The sequence below is a fragment of the Amphiura filiformis genome, chromosome 7, assembly GCF_039555335.1.
Source record: "Amphiura filiformis chromosome 7, Afil_fr2py, whole genome shotgun sequence".
NCBI lineage: Eukaryota > Metazoa > Echinodermata > Ophiuroidea > Amphilepidida > Amphiuridae > Amphiura > Amphiura filiformis.
The window spans coordinates 42,573,795-42,586,523 of record NC_092634.1 but is presented as its reverse complement, the minus strand read 5'-3'; positions in this window follow the sequence as shown (position 1 = coordinate 42,586,523).

Here is a 12,729-nt window from a genome sequence, read left to right as displayed (position 1 = left end):
TGGTATTGATGAAGTATCTATCTACTGCTGATGGTGTTTATGAAGTAGCTATCTGCTGCCAATATGGTGTTGATGAAGTAGTTATCTATATATTTTGCTGATAATAGTGTTGATGAAGTAGCTATCTACTGCTGATGGTGATGATGAAATAGTTATCTACTTCTGATAGTGGTGTTGATGAAGTAGCTATCCACCCGGGGGTGACAATCCTCACAAGACCATACTATCATGTAAATCAAATTTTGAGAACTAGGCCTAAAAATTGTTTGATTGGCGTAAAATTAGGGTGGGTAGGTAGGTAGGGATTTTTTTAGTATATTCAAGTACATTCTTTGTGATAAAAAAGTTACCAATGCAGCTTTTAAAGCTGTAAATTGCATTTGATAAAAGCTTTGGATTTTTTTCTGATTTTTTTTCATTCAATTTTTTATATTTCCTTTCTATTTATTTATTCATTTTTTTTTTTTTTTTTTTATTTGCAAAAAAAGAAGAAAAAATGTCTAGAGTCGGGCTTAATTTTAGGGTAGGTCGGGTTACGCCAATCAAACAATTGTTTTTAGGCCCTGGCCCTAGTTCATGTATCCAAAAAAACCAGGAACTACAGTATAATTCGATCATGTGATTGGAACTACCCCCATCATCGGTAACTTGGTGCCAATGGTGAAAAAGAGAAAAACTGCGGCCGAACCCCGTTTTTTGCTACCTTCAGGATTTTGTACACAAATTGATCATTTTATACGTCAAATCATACGCCATAATACCGTGACTTATACAACGGCCGTGTTAGAAGCAGGGTTCGATGTTTCGTTACGAGAAGCTGTAACTGTGTGACTGTGAGTAGTGATAAATGTGAAAATCATGAAATAACACGGATCTCAGCGAAAAATTAAAAAAAATTGAAATTGTTTTACATAATTGTCTTAAATATGTTTAAGTGAAGGATAGGTTATTAAAAATGTCGTTATTAAAATGTCATTAGGTATTTTTGAATGAAAAATTTGGCGAAAAACAAGGAAAACAGCAGTATTGGCCTTAAAAATGTCGTCATTAAAAATTTCATTAGGTATTTTTGAATGAAAAATTTGGCGAAAAACAAGGAACAAAGCATGATTGGCAAAGTTGAAGACCCATTCAAATACATGTAGCTAATTTCTGTATGCCTACCTAAAAGGGCATTTCGTGATCCACAGCATCATCCCCCTACTTTTCTCAAAAAAGTTGAGATTTCTATATCACTGGAAACCTCTGGCTACATAATGTACAAAAAATTTCTTGCAGATTAATTCGTTTTGAAAAGATATCGTGAAATTTGAATTACGTTCTGGTATACCAGAACGAAATTACAACACATTGTCTATGGACAGTATAATACACTTAATCATACATAACTCGCAAACGCAAAACATACTGCAGTTACTGTCCGTTTTCCTATACACAATACACAGTGCTCTCACCATTGACGCTCCAAACTTCTAGCAAATATATTTCTCTAACATGACCTAAAATTACAGCTAGGTTAGATGTTCAGAAGGGGTCGCACTTTCGTAGAATATGAGTGAGGGCAAAGCATAGCTAGCTCATAGCTAGCCAACTCCCCGTGTTAATTGAATGGAGATTTGACCGAAAATATTGAGCTATATTGGTAACGGACCGCTCCGTTCTGAAGGATGCCACAAAAAACGGTACAAGCTACATTTAAACTATTCTAAATAGGTTCTAGAAAATATAGTTTTGTAACATGTCCTAAATTTTTAGCTAATTTAGATGTTTGGAGAGGGTCGCACTTTTGTGTTTTAGGAAGGATATGTAAACGACAGATAACACCAAAAATATGAAGAAATTATTTCCAAACCGTGTTAAGTCAACAATCATTATGTTGCTCATTTTGAAGAATGCTGGTTAACAAAAAGCAGGTCATTGTCTCATTTCGTGAACAAAGGTACACATACCATTGTTTCCTTTCGTTTCCTTTATAATCGGTTACCCAACTGAAGCTATAATACCAGCTTTATTGCGATGTCGCACATGTAAAACAGACACTTGTGCACAACCAGAGAAGATCTGATTTAATCAGTTGAGCTGCTTCAATGAGTGTTATCTTGGTTTAATAGCTTTTAATGGGGTTTAAGTCCTGCAAAGGTCGAGATGAATTCTACTGTAGACATGACTGCATCATGATCGGAATCAACTGAAATTTTGGGAATAAGCTTTTTTCGGGAATATCTACTGAAAATGTCATAAAAAGAGGATGCTAGGGTCACGAAATACTCATTAAGTAGAGAAATTACAGATCCATGCAAAATCACTGAATAGGCCTTTAATTTTTTACAAATTTGCCCGTGCTCATGGTTGTTGAAAACCGCAAACATATTTTTTTTTAATTTTTGGTCATGATTTAGGCACATCAATGGTGAAGCTGAGTATGAAATAGGGCATAATGGTAAATGCGAAACTTTTTATATTATTCTTGAATAGCATTTAACTTGTGTATGTTGAGCTGATTATAGTGATATATGCTGCTGATATGGTGTTGATGAGGTATATAGGCCTACTGTTGCTATTATGGTGTTGATGAAATAGCTATCTACTGAGGCTGATATGGTGTTGATGAAGTAGCTATCTACTGCTGATATTGTGTTGATGAAGTAGCTACCTATTGCTGATATGGTGTTGATGAAGTAGCTATCTATATAGCTATCTATTGCTGATAATGGTTTTGATGAAGTAGCTATCTACTACTGATATGGTGTTGATGAAGTAGTTATCTATTGCTGATAATGGTGTTGATGAAGTAGCTATCTACTGCTGATAATGGTGTTGATGAAGTAGTTATCTACTGCTGACATGGCTTTGATGAAGTAGCTATCTACTGCTAATATGGTGTTGATGAAGTTGATGAGCTATCTATTGCTGATGGTGTTTATGAAGTAGCTATGTACTGCTGATATGGTGTTGATGAAGTAGCTATTTACTGCTGATATGTTGTTGATGAAGTAGCTATGTACTGCTGATATGGTGTTGATGAAGTAGCTATCTACTGCTGAAGTAGCTATCTACTGAGGCTGATATGGTGTTGATAGTGTTGATGAAGTAGCTATCTACTATTTATTATATGGTGTTGATGAAGTAGTTATCTATTGTTGATAATGGTGTTGATGAAGAAGCTATCTACTGCTGATAATGGCGTTAAAGTAGGTATCTACTGCTGATATGGTGTTGATGAGATAGCTATCTACACTGCAAAAAAAAGTGTTCAACATTAGAACACCACCTGTGCAAATTTGACACACTGTATTCAATTTCATAATGCTTGGTGTTCGTAACCATAATGCTTAGTGTTCGTAACATAACGTCAGAGGAAACTTTTAAACACATAGTGTTTGAAGTGTTCAGCATTAGAACACCACCTGTTCAAATGTTGACATACTGTATTCAATTTCAGAATGCTTAGTGTTCGTAACATAATGTCAGAGGAAACTTTTAACACATAGTGTTTGAAATGTTCAGCATTAGAACACCACCTGTTCAAATTCGACATATAGGCCTATTTGACATACTGCATTCAATTTTGTAATGCTTAGTGTTCGTAACATAACGTCAGAGGAAACTTTTAAACACATAGTGTTTGATCATTCACTAAATGTTCATAAAATGAACACTGTATGTTTAATCTAAAATTTTCACAACACTATTATAGGCATATAGCATAAAATGCTCGCCTGATTGTAAAACCATTTTTATAATTGGTTACTATTATTTATGGAGATCATCAGTTGTTCTCATTTTATTTTACACAGGCCTGCAGCTTGCACGGAATGAAAGAACATTGAACATTTTGCGGTTTATAGAAAAATACCTGATAATAGGCCTATTATAGGGGTAGGCTTACGTCGAATATTGAAATTTAGGCCTATACCGTACACTCCAAATAACTCTGGGTGCACGCCCATAAAATCGTGTTGTAGGCCTACAGCTCCAGGTGTTCACAACTTTTACACTGAATGAACATGTAATGTGTTCGTTTTGAACACTGTATGTATGTAGGCTATATTTACCACGTGCTGGGCCACGCATGCGTCGTTGCACCGTATAATAGAACAGACGATGTCATCGGAGTGAGAAACCGCGATTTGGACGGGGATTTGGAGGTGAGATTTTACCCACAAAATACCATTTTATTTAAAAACAAATATATCGAACGTGTTCTCCACATATCATAGAACAACGAGACTAAAAATATAAATTCATCGTTTTGTATTGCATGGTTTTAGTGCATTTTAATGAATGCGCAGTAAGCTTATCAATCATGACCATGCAATAGTCACATGGTCAGACAGTGTGCAAATCTGCAATTTGATATAGGCCTAATGTGAATTATACTGTAGGCCTCAACCTCTGACGAGTGTGTCTTACAACTGGTCAGTATGCGGGTCGATTTCATGCCATGGCATGCCTGATGGAATAGATGTAATTGCGATGTTGCACTAGTCAAACATGCATAGGCCTAGCCCTAGGTTTGCTGTAATTTACTACTGAGTCTGTTGTTACAATTACATTTCGGACAAAGGTGTACATTTATACATTGACCCATTGTACTTTGCTTTGTGTATAGCCGTATTGCATCCCTTTTTGTAACACTTATTGAACATATCTAGGCCTAAGTGTCATATGTTCCAGACTAGAACACTAAGTGTATGACATTTGTGAACACAACTCAGTGTTCAAAGATTAGAACACAAGTGTTCTAAATGATTAGAACACAAGTGTTCTAAAGCTGAACACATTTGATTTTGAACATGTAAATGTGTTCTTAAAGTGTTACATGGCATTGAACATGTAAATGTGTTAGGATTTGGAACACTTTGTGTTCAAAGTTTTAACATTAGGTGTTCAAAACATGAACACACCATGTTCACAAAATGACGACAATATGTTAACATCAAGTGTTCAAAAGGTGAACACACGTGTTCACAAATTATACTGTTGTGTTAAAGTCTGGAACACTTGGTGTTCACAATCAGTACACTTTTATATGTTCAATAAGTGTTACAATTTTTAGTGTTCTGATTCAGAACACTTTTTTTTGCAGTGTACTGCTGATATGGTGTTGATGAAGTAGCTATCTACTACTGATATGGTGTTGATGAAGTAGTTATCTATTGCTGATAATGGTGTTGATGAAGTAGCTATCTACTGCTGATAATGGTGTTGATAAAGTAGCTATCTACTGCTGATAATGGTGTTGATGAATTAGCTATCTACTGCTAATATGGTGTTGATGAAGTAGCTATCTATTGCTGATGGTGTTTATGAAGTAGCTATCTGCTGCCAATATGGTGTTGATGAAGTAGTTATCTATATAGTGTTGATGAAGTAGCTATCTACTGCTGATGGTGATGATGAAATATATAGTTATCTACTTCTGATAGTGGTGTTGATGAAGTAGCTATCCACCCGGGGTGACAATCCTCACAAGACCATACTATCATGTAAATCAAATTTTGAGAACTAGGCCTAAAAATTCGTCGCATTTACGGCATAGTGACCTATGAGCATTTTTTCACAAAATGAGTTACGTTGAAATTCATAATCTATGAATCATTCGCTTTTATTGTACACATGATGAGATCAACAAGCAATTGTTTAATTAATGTTATTCCACAATTTAAATACTGTGAAAATAATAACCTACAAAATATTGGTCAATACCACATATTCCAGGACATAGTGACTTATGATATGCCATAGGCCCTGAGATATGCCACTATGTCGTGGACGTTTTATTGCAAAACTCAACTTAGCACACAATATAACAAATAGAAAATGCGGTCTATGTCAAAGGTGACCTATGTCATAACTGTCAAAATAAGTCTAGGACATACCGGCATATAACTTTAACCGATAATTAATATGTTTGAATTAATTCAATTTTATAATTGATATAATCTTTAAACACCAGTCAACTATATGATTGATGTTATTAATCAAAAGCATTAACTGACTGAGTAGGAACAATTTTTACACAAGGTTAATATTTAAACACTGAATTTCAAGAAACACTGTTTTTTGACATAGGTCACTATGCTGTAAATGTGACGAATTGTTTGATTGGCGTAAAATTAGGGTAGGTAGGTAGGGATTTTTTTAGTATATTCAAGTACATTCTTTGTGATAAAAAGTTACCAATGCAGCATTTAAAGCTGTAAATTGCATTTGATAAAAGCCTTTTTTTTTCAAATTAAATTTTTTATATTTCCTTTTTATTTATTTATTTATTCATTTATTTATTTTTTTGGCAAAAAAAGAAGAAAATGTCTAGGGTCGGGCCTAATTTTAGGGTAGGTCGGGTTACGCCAATCAAACAATTGTTTTTAGGCCCTGGCCCTATGTCATGTGTATGTATGTCTCGCTCAAAAACCCCAGGAACTACACAGTATAATTCGATTAAGGTTACACGAAGAAACGTATAAAAAACGTATAAAAGACGTATAAAGTTGTTCTCTAAAACCGCGTTTTCTCAGCAATCAAATATCGCAGTGAGTCAAATGTTGGTGCATGGATGTATCTTAACATTATTTTTGTGTGTTTATACAAATTTTTAGAATCCGTTTGAAAATCCTTCGTTTAAATCATTTTTACGCACCATGTTCACAAGATCAAAAACACGTTCCATGCAGTTTTTTTTTCAAATATTCGCTCCGTATAAAACCACGCCGAGTGGTTGTTTTCTCCTTTTTTGTATTGTACTACAAATCGACCAAAGAAATAATGTTGCCATGGGGAAGAACCAAATACAATACTAATTAAATTTTATTAGCCCGTTTTTGGGAACAATTTTCGAGAACTTGTACCACAAAACACTGTTATGTTACATTATCGATATCTGGATTGTGGAACGTTAATTTTGATTTCTAACTGCCTACATTATTTCTCAAAAGTATGTCGATTCCTTTACCATTTGAATTTCACTCCAAATTTAAGCTACTTTTGCAAAAATCGAGGTTTTTCGCCATCGATACCTCCGACATTCCCTCATTTCAAATATATAGTTTTGGTTTCTCTATTGTTCAGAAACCAAAAATCAAGGGATTAATATGTGGAGATGAACTGGTATGCAATCATAACACTATTGTGCTGGGAGGACACAAGAGGGTATATATAATCAAAAGTATAATGGCCTATAACCATACGTATATAATAGCCTATTGTGCTAACATTTTCATTATCGATATCTAACAACGCGGGCGACTTTTGATGCTCTCTTGCCGTAGGTGGCACACTTCCATGACACCATAAAATAAGTTATGCATAGACATCGTTGAGACATAAAGGATGGATATATACGATTCCTTGGCCTACATGTAGAAATCATGTGCATATATCAAGGGGTGGGGGCTGGGGGGGTTTTGTTTATTTGTCTGAAATATAAACGATGCATGATGATGTAGATGATTTGATTATTACCCGGAAAGCACAACCCATACCTCTTACCTATGTTCCCTCCGCCACCTATACATAACCTCCTCCCTCCCTCCCCACACTCGATATCGACTCTTCCCTATTATTCCACTCCACTCTTGAGCTCCCTCTCCCCTCCCACTTCCAATGCTCTCCCCCCTCTGTTTCTCTTTCTCCCTTACCCTTACCCCCCCCCACACACACACACACACACAAACTCTTTCCCTGGCTATATCTTTTCTCTCTCTCTCTCCCTTCTCCAATAAATAAATTGAATAAAAGTCAGTTTAAACCAGCTTTCTATGATATTGATCTTCCGTCATGCGACATGCACATAAATAGAGGGTGTGTATAATAGTGTTTATATCACTGAAGTCATAATCTGTCAAGTGTCTATTGTCATGTCTGTGGAAATATTTCGATGGTCTATATATTTTCACAGTGAAATCAGCTTAGGCTATTTCGTAGTCTCTTGTCAATGCTTTCAAACTAAATCAATGCTTTCAAATGTAGACTGTTTTGTTCGACTTCTCTGCTCGTGAATATTGCACTGCGAAATTTAAACATTTCTTTTGTATACTTAGATCATGGAGGTATATAAATAAATGGAGAATGATCGCCAGAATTCTAATCTCTTAAGTGGAGATTATCCGATTACCTCTATTCAATGAGTCACCAAACTTGAATGACTAGCCACTTCAGCCAAGCTATTGATCTCCACGATGGTTATGAGACTCTACCATGGTTCATTGATCGTCACTCCCAAAATTTCCTCATAGGAATTGACCCTACATTGACCCGTACCGGAAGGCTTGTAAAAGAGACTGTATAATGACGTCAGCTAGTCAATTAGCTGTTCAAAGTCGGCAGTTTTGATAGCTTATAGTTTCAATGTATAGCTTATAGTTTCAATGTATGATTGTGCGAAAACCCGATGATGTTCTGTTCTCAAGTTATGAAACTGTTTTCAACACTAGTTGTGCCGTAACTTGACAAATATACTTAGTTTTCATGTTCATATATTAAGCTTTTAAGGGGGTCTGAGGAGTTCAAATATAGTGCAAATGAAAGCAAAACGTTTTTACCTTCCGATTGCGAAAAAAAAATTATGTTGGGCCAATTTGGGCCAATTGAGTTAAGAGCGAGTAAAATTTACCGGAAGTACTTCGGAATTCAGCTAAAATCTTTTCATCATCATTAAACTTCTCATTTTATAATAAATAATTATCAGTATTTAGGCCTAAATGATTATTAATATTATTAGGGGCCATCATTTTCTTTGGAGGGGGTTCCAAATAGGCCTATACCGGGGGGTCATAACTTTTGGAAAGAAAAATAGGGGTCATAGCCTAATTTTAATTTTTCAAGAATCATGACCAAAATGTAGGGGGTCACAATACGACCACAGATATAGGCCTACAGATAGGGTGTTTATTTTTTTCAAAAGACTGATTTCAATGCAATTTTTGGCGAAAATGACATTTTGATATTAAATTTTCTGAAACATGAGCACTTTCCAATAAACATTATAAGTAACTGCATTTAGCACCCCATTGAAATAAATGACCAGTGAAACAGACTTAACAATGTAATCAGCTTAGCATAATCAATATCCCCTGAAATTGCCTATTCAACAATAATTGGTCATAACCAACGTAGTACAAAAGATGCTTGGCTAGATCATTCTCCATTTATTTATATACCTCCATGCTTAGATCAGGTAACTCGAAAATCCTGTCATTTTATTTGTCACACCACTTATAAGAAACTGAAACCAAAACCGAAACTACCTGCCACAAATGTTTAGTTTTAAACAAAAGGTAGAAACAATGAGTTCGATATCTTGTGATTCAAGTGGTTAGGCAGGACAATAGGAAACCACGTGACCAAAACCAAAACCAAAACTAAAACTATATATTTGAAATGAGGCATTTACAGCGGTGATGAGATTGTTTATCATAAGAGCCTGGTATGCACTATTCGATAATAGTCAGTTTGAGATCAATCGATTTCAATCACAGGTCACTCAGTAGCTCAATCGGTTAGCGCGCCAGACTCACGTTCGACTATATAATACTATAGTTTTGAGCTGGAAAACTTTGGTACGTGTTCGAGTCCCTATGTGGTCCATTCCATCTATTTTTATTTTATTTTTCTCTCACTTTTTTCTTTTTCTTGTTCGTGACTGCAGCGGTTGATTGTTTTTGCCCGTTTTTTTTTTTCATTATATAATTCAGGAATTTTTAGGCTATACCGGTACTAGTCTAATAATAGGCGCGGCCTATGAATATATATTTTTACAAATTAGATTAACAAAATATTGGTTGTTGGTTTTGTTACTGTTGTTGTAGTTATTGTTGTAGGCCTATATATTACATAATCAGGGTATAAATAGGCATACTAGGCCTATTATAGCCTATACAAGCATTGATTTATTTCGCGACAGATATCATCCAGGATAACTTTAAGAAAACGGCTGCCCACAATCATCCCCCATCAGCCCATATGGGAGTATCATGGTCGCCCCTTCCCTATCCCTACAACATAGGATGACTCACGAGCCGCGGTTTGTCCGTGGCCCTAGTTCAGATTGATACACTATTGTACGCGTGAGTTCATTCTTTTCTGCTTGGCTGTTTCCATTATTAACTTACGCCCCTCTGCAATCAAGCCTTGAAAATCAATTGTATTTAACCTTAAGTGATTGGAACTACCCCATCATCGGTAACTTGGTGCCAATGGTGAAAATGAGAAAAACTGCGCCCGAACCCCGTTTTTCGCTACCTTCAGGATTTTGTACACAAATTGATCATTTTATACGTCAAATCATACGCCATAATATCGTGACTTATACAACGGCCGTGTTAGAAGCAGGGTTCGATGTTTAATACCAGAAGCTGAAACTGTGTGACTGTGAGGTGAGTAGTGATGTGAAAATCATGAAATAACACGGATCTCAGGGAAAAAGTAAAAAAAATGGAAAATTGTTTTATATAATTGTCTTAAATATATTAAAGTGAAGGATAGGTTATTAAAAATGTCGTCATTAAAAATGTCATTAGGTATTTTTGAATGAAAAATTTGGCGGAAAACAGCAGTATTGGCAAAGTTGAAGACCCGTTCATGATGTAGCTAATTTCTGTAGGCCTACTTCAGTAGAGAAATTACAGATCCATGTAAAATCACTGAATAGGCCTTTTTTACAAATTTGCATTTGCCCGTGCTTATGGTTGTTGAAAACCACAAACATATTATTTTTTATAATTTTTGGCCATGATTTAGGCACACATCAATGGTCTAGCTGATTATGAAATAGGGCATAATGGTAAATGCGAAACTTTTTGACTAGCATTTAACTTGTGTATGTTGTGCTGATTATGTTGCTGCTGATATGGTGTTAATGAGGTATAGGCCTACTGTTGATATTATGGTGTTGATGAAGTAACTATCAACTGAGGCTGATGATATAGTGTTGGTGAAGTATAGCTAACTAGCTATCTACTACCGATATGGTGTTGATGAAGTAGTTACGGTATCTATTGCTGATAATGGTGTTGATGAAGTAGCTATCTATACTGCTGATAATGGTGTCAATATAGTAGCTATCTACTGCTGATAATCGTGTTGATGAATTAGCTATCTACTGCTGATAATGGTGTTGATAAAGTAGCTATTTACTAATGATATGGTGTTGATGAAGTAGTTATCTACTGCTGATATGGCGTTGATGAAGTAGCTATCTACTGCTGATATAGTGTTGATGAAGTAGTTTATACTGCTGATATGTTGTTGATGAAGTAGCCATGTACTGCTGATATGGTGTTGATGAAGTAGCTATCTACTGCTGAAGTAGCTATCTACTGAGGCTGACGATATGGTGTTGATGAAGTAGCCATCTACTATTGATACGATGTTGATGAAGTAGCTATCTACTGATGATATGGTGTTGATGAAGTAGCTGTGTACTGCTGATATGTTGTTGATGATGCTGATACGGTGTTGATGAAGTAGTTATCTACTGCTGATATGGTGTTGATGAAGTAGCTATCTACTGATGATATGTTGTTGATGAAGTAGCTATCTACTGCTGATAACGGTTTTGATGAAGTAGCTATCTACTGCTGATATGGTGTTGATGAAGTAGCTATCTACTGCTGATATGGTGTTGATGAAGTAGCTATCTACTGCTGATATGGTGTTGATGAAGTAGCTATCTACTGATGATATGGCGTTGATGAAGTAGTTATCTACTGCTGATATGGTGTTGATGAAGTAGTTATCTACTGCTGATAGTGGTGTTGATGAAGTATCCACCCGGGGTGATACTTTTCACAAGACCATACTATCATGTAGGCCTAAATCAAATTTTGAGAAGTAGGCCTACTATGGCTCGCTCAACTACCCCAGGAACTATAATGGAAGACAGAGATAAAAAAAAAAAAAGAGACTAGTTCGCGTCTAAAATTCTGACAACTAGACAGAAAATGCCGTACTACGCAGGTTGGCAACCAATCACATCGCGTCCTTGCCCTGACGTCAGACGTTAGTCTTTATCTCTGTCCGATTGATTCGATTAATTGATTGTAACTACCCCATCATCGGTAACTTGGTGCCAATGGTGAAAAAGAGAAAAACTGCTCCCGAACCCCGTTTTTCGCTACCTTCAGGATTTTGTACACAAATTGATCATTTTATACGTCAAATCATACGCCACAATACCATGACTTATACAACGGCCGTGTTAGAAGCAGGGCTCGATGTTTCGTTACGAGAAGCTGAAACTGTGTGACTGTAGACTAATTATTTTTATTCAATATTTGAAGTAGCGATCAGTGGCAGCGCCACGGGGAGCATGGGGGAATGCCCCAGTCAGAACTCTTGCCCCCAGTAAAAACCAATACGAAAAATACCACTTTTTGCGGCAATTTTGGGCAAAATTTGTTGATTCCCCCTGAAATTGACTATGCCCCCCCATGCCCCCGAAAAAAAAATCCTGGCGCCGCCACTGGTAGCGATAAATGTGGAAATCATGAAATAACACGGATCTCAGCGAAAAAGTAAAAACAAATTGAAATTGTCGTCATTAAAAATGTCATTAGGTATTTTTGAATGAAAAATTTGGCGAAATACAAGGAAAACAGCACTATTGGCAAAGTTGAAGCACCGTTCAAATACATGTAGCTAATTTCCAGTTTCTGTATAGAGAAATATTACAGATTCGTGTAAAATGTCTTTTGTTACGCTTGTGCACCACTGTGGGTTGATGTTGGT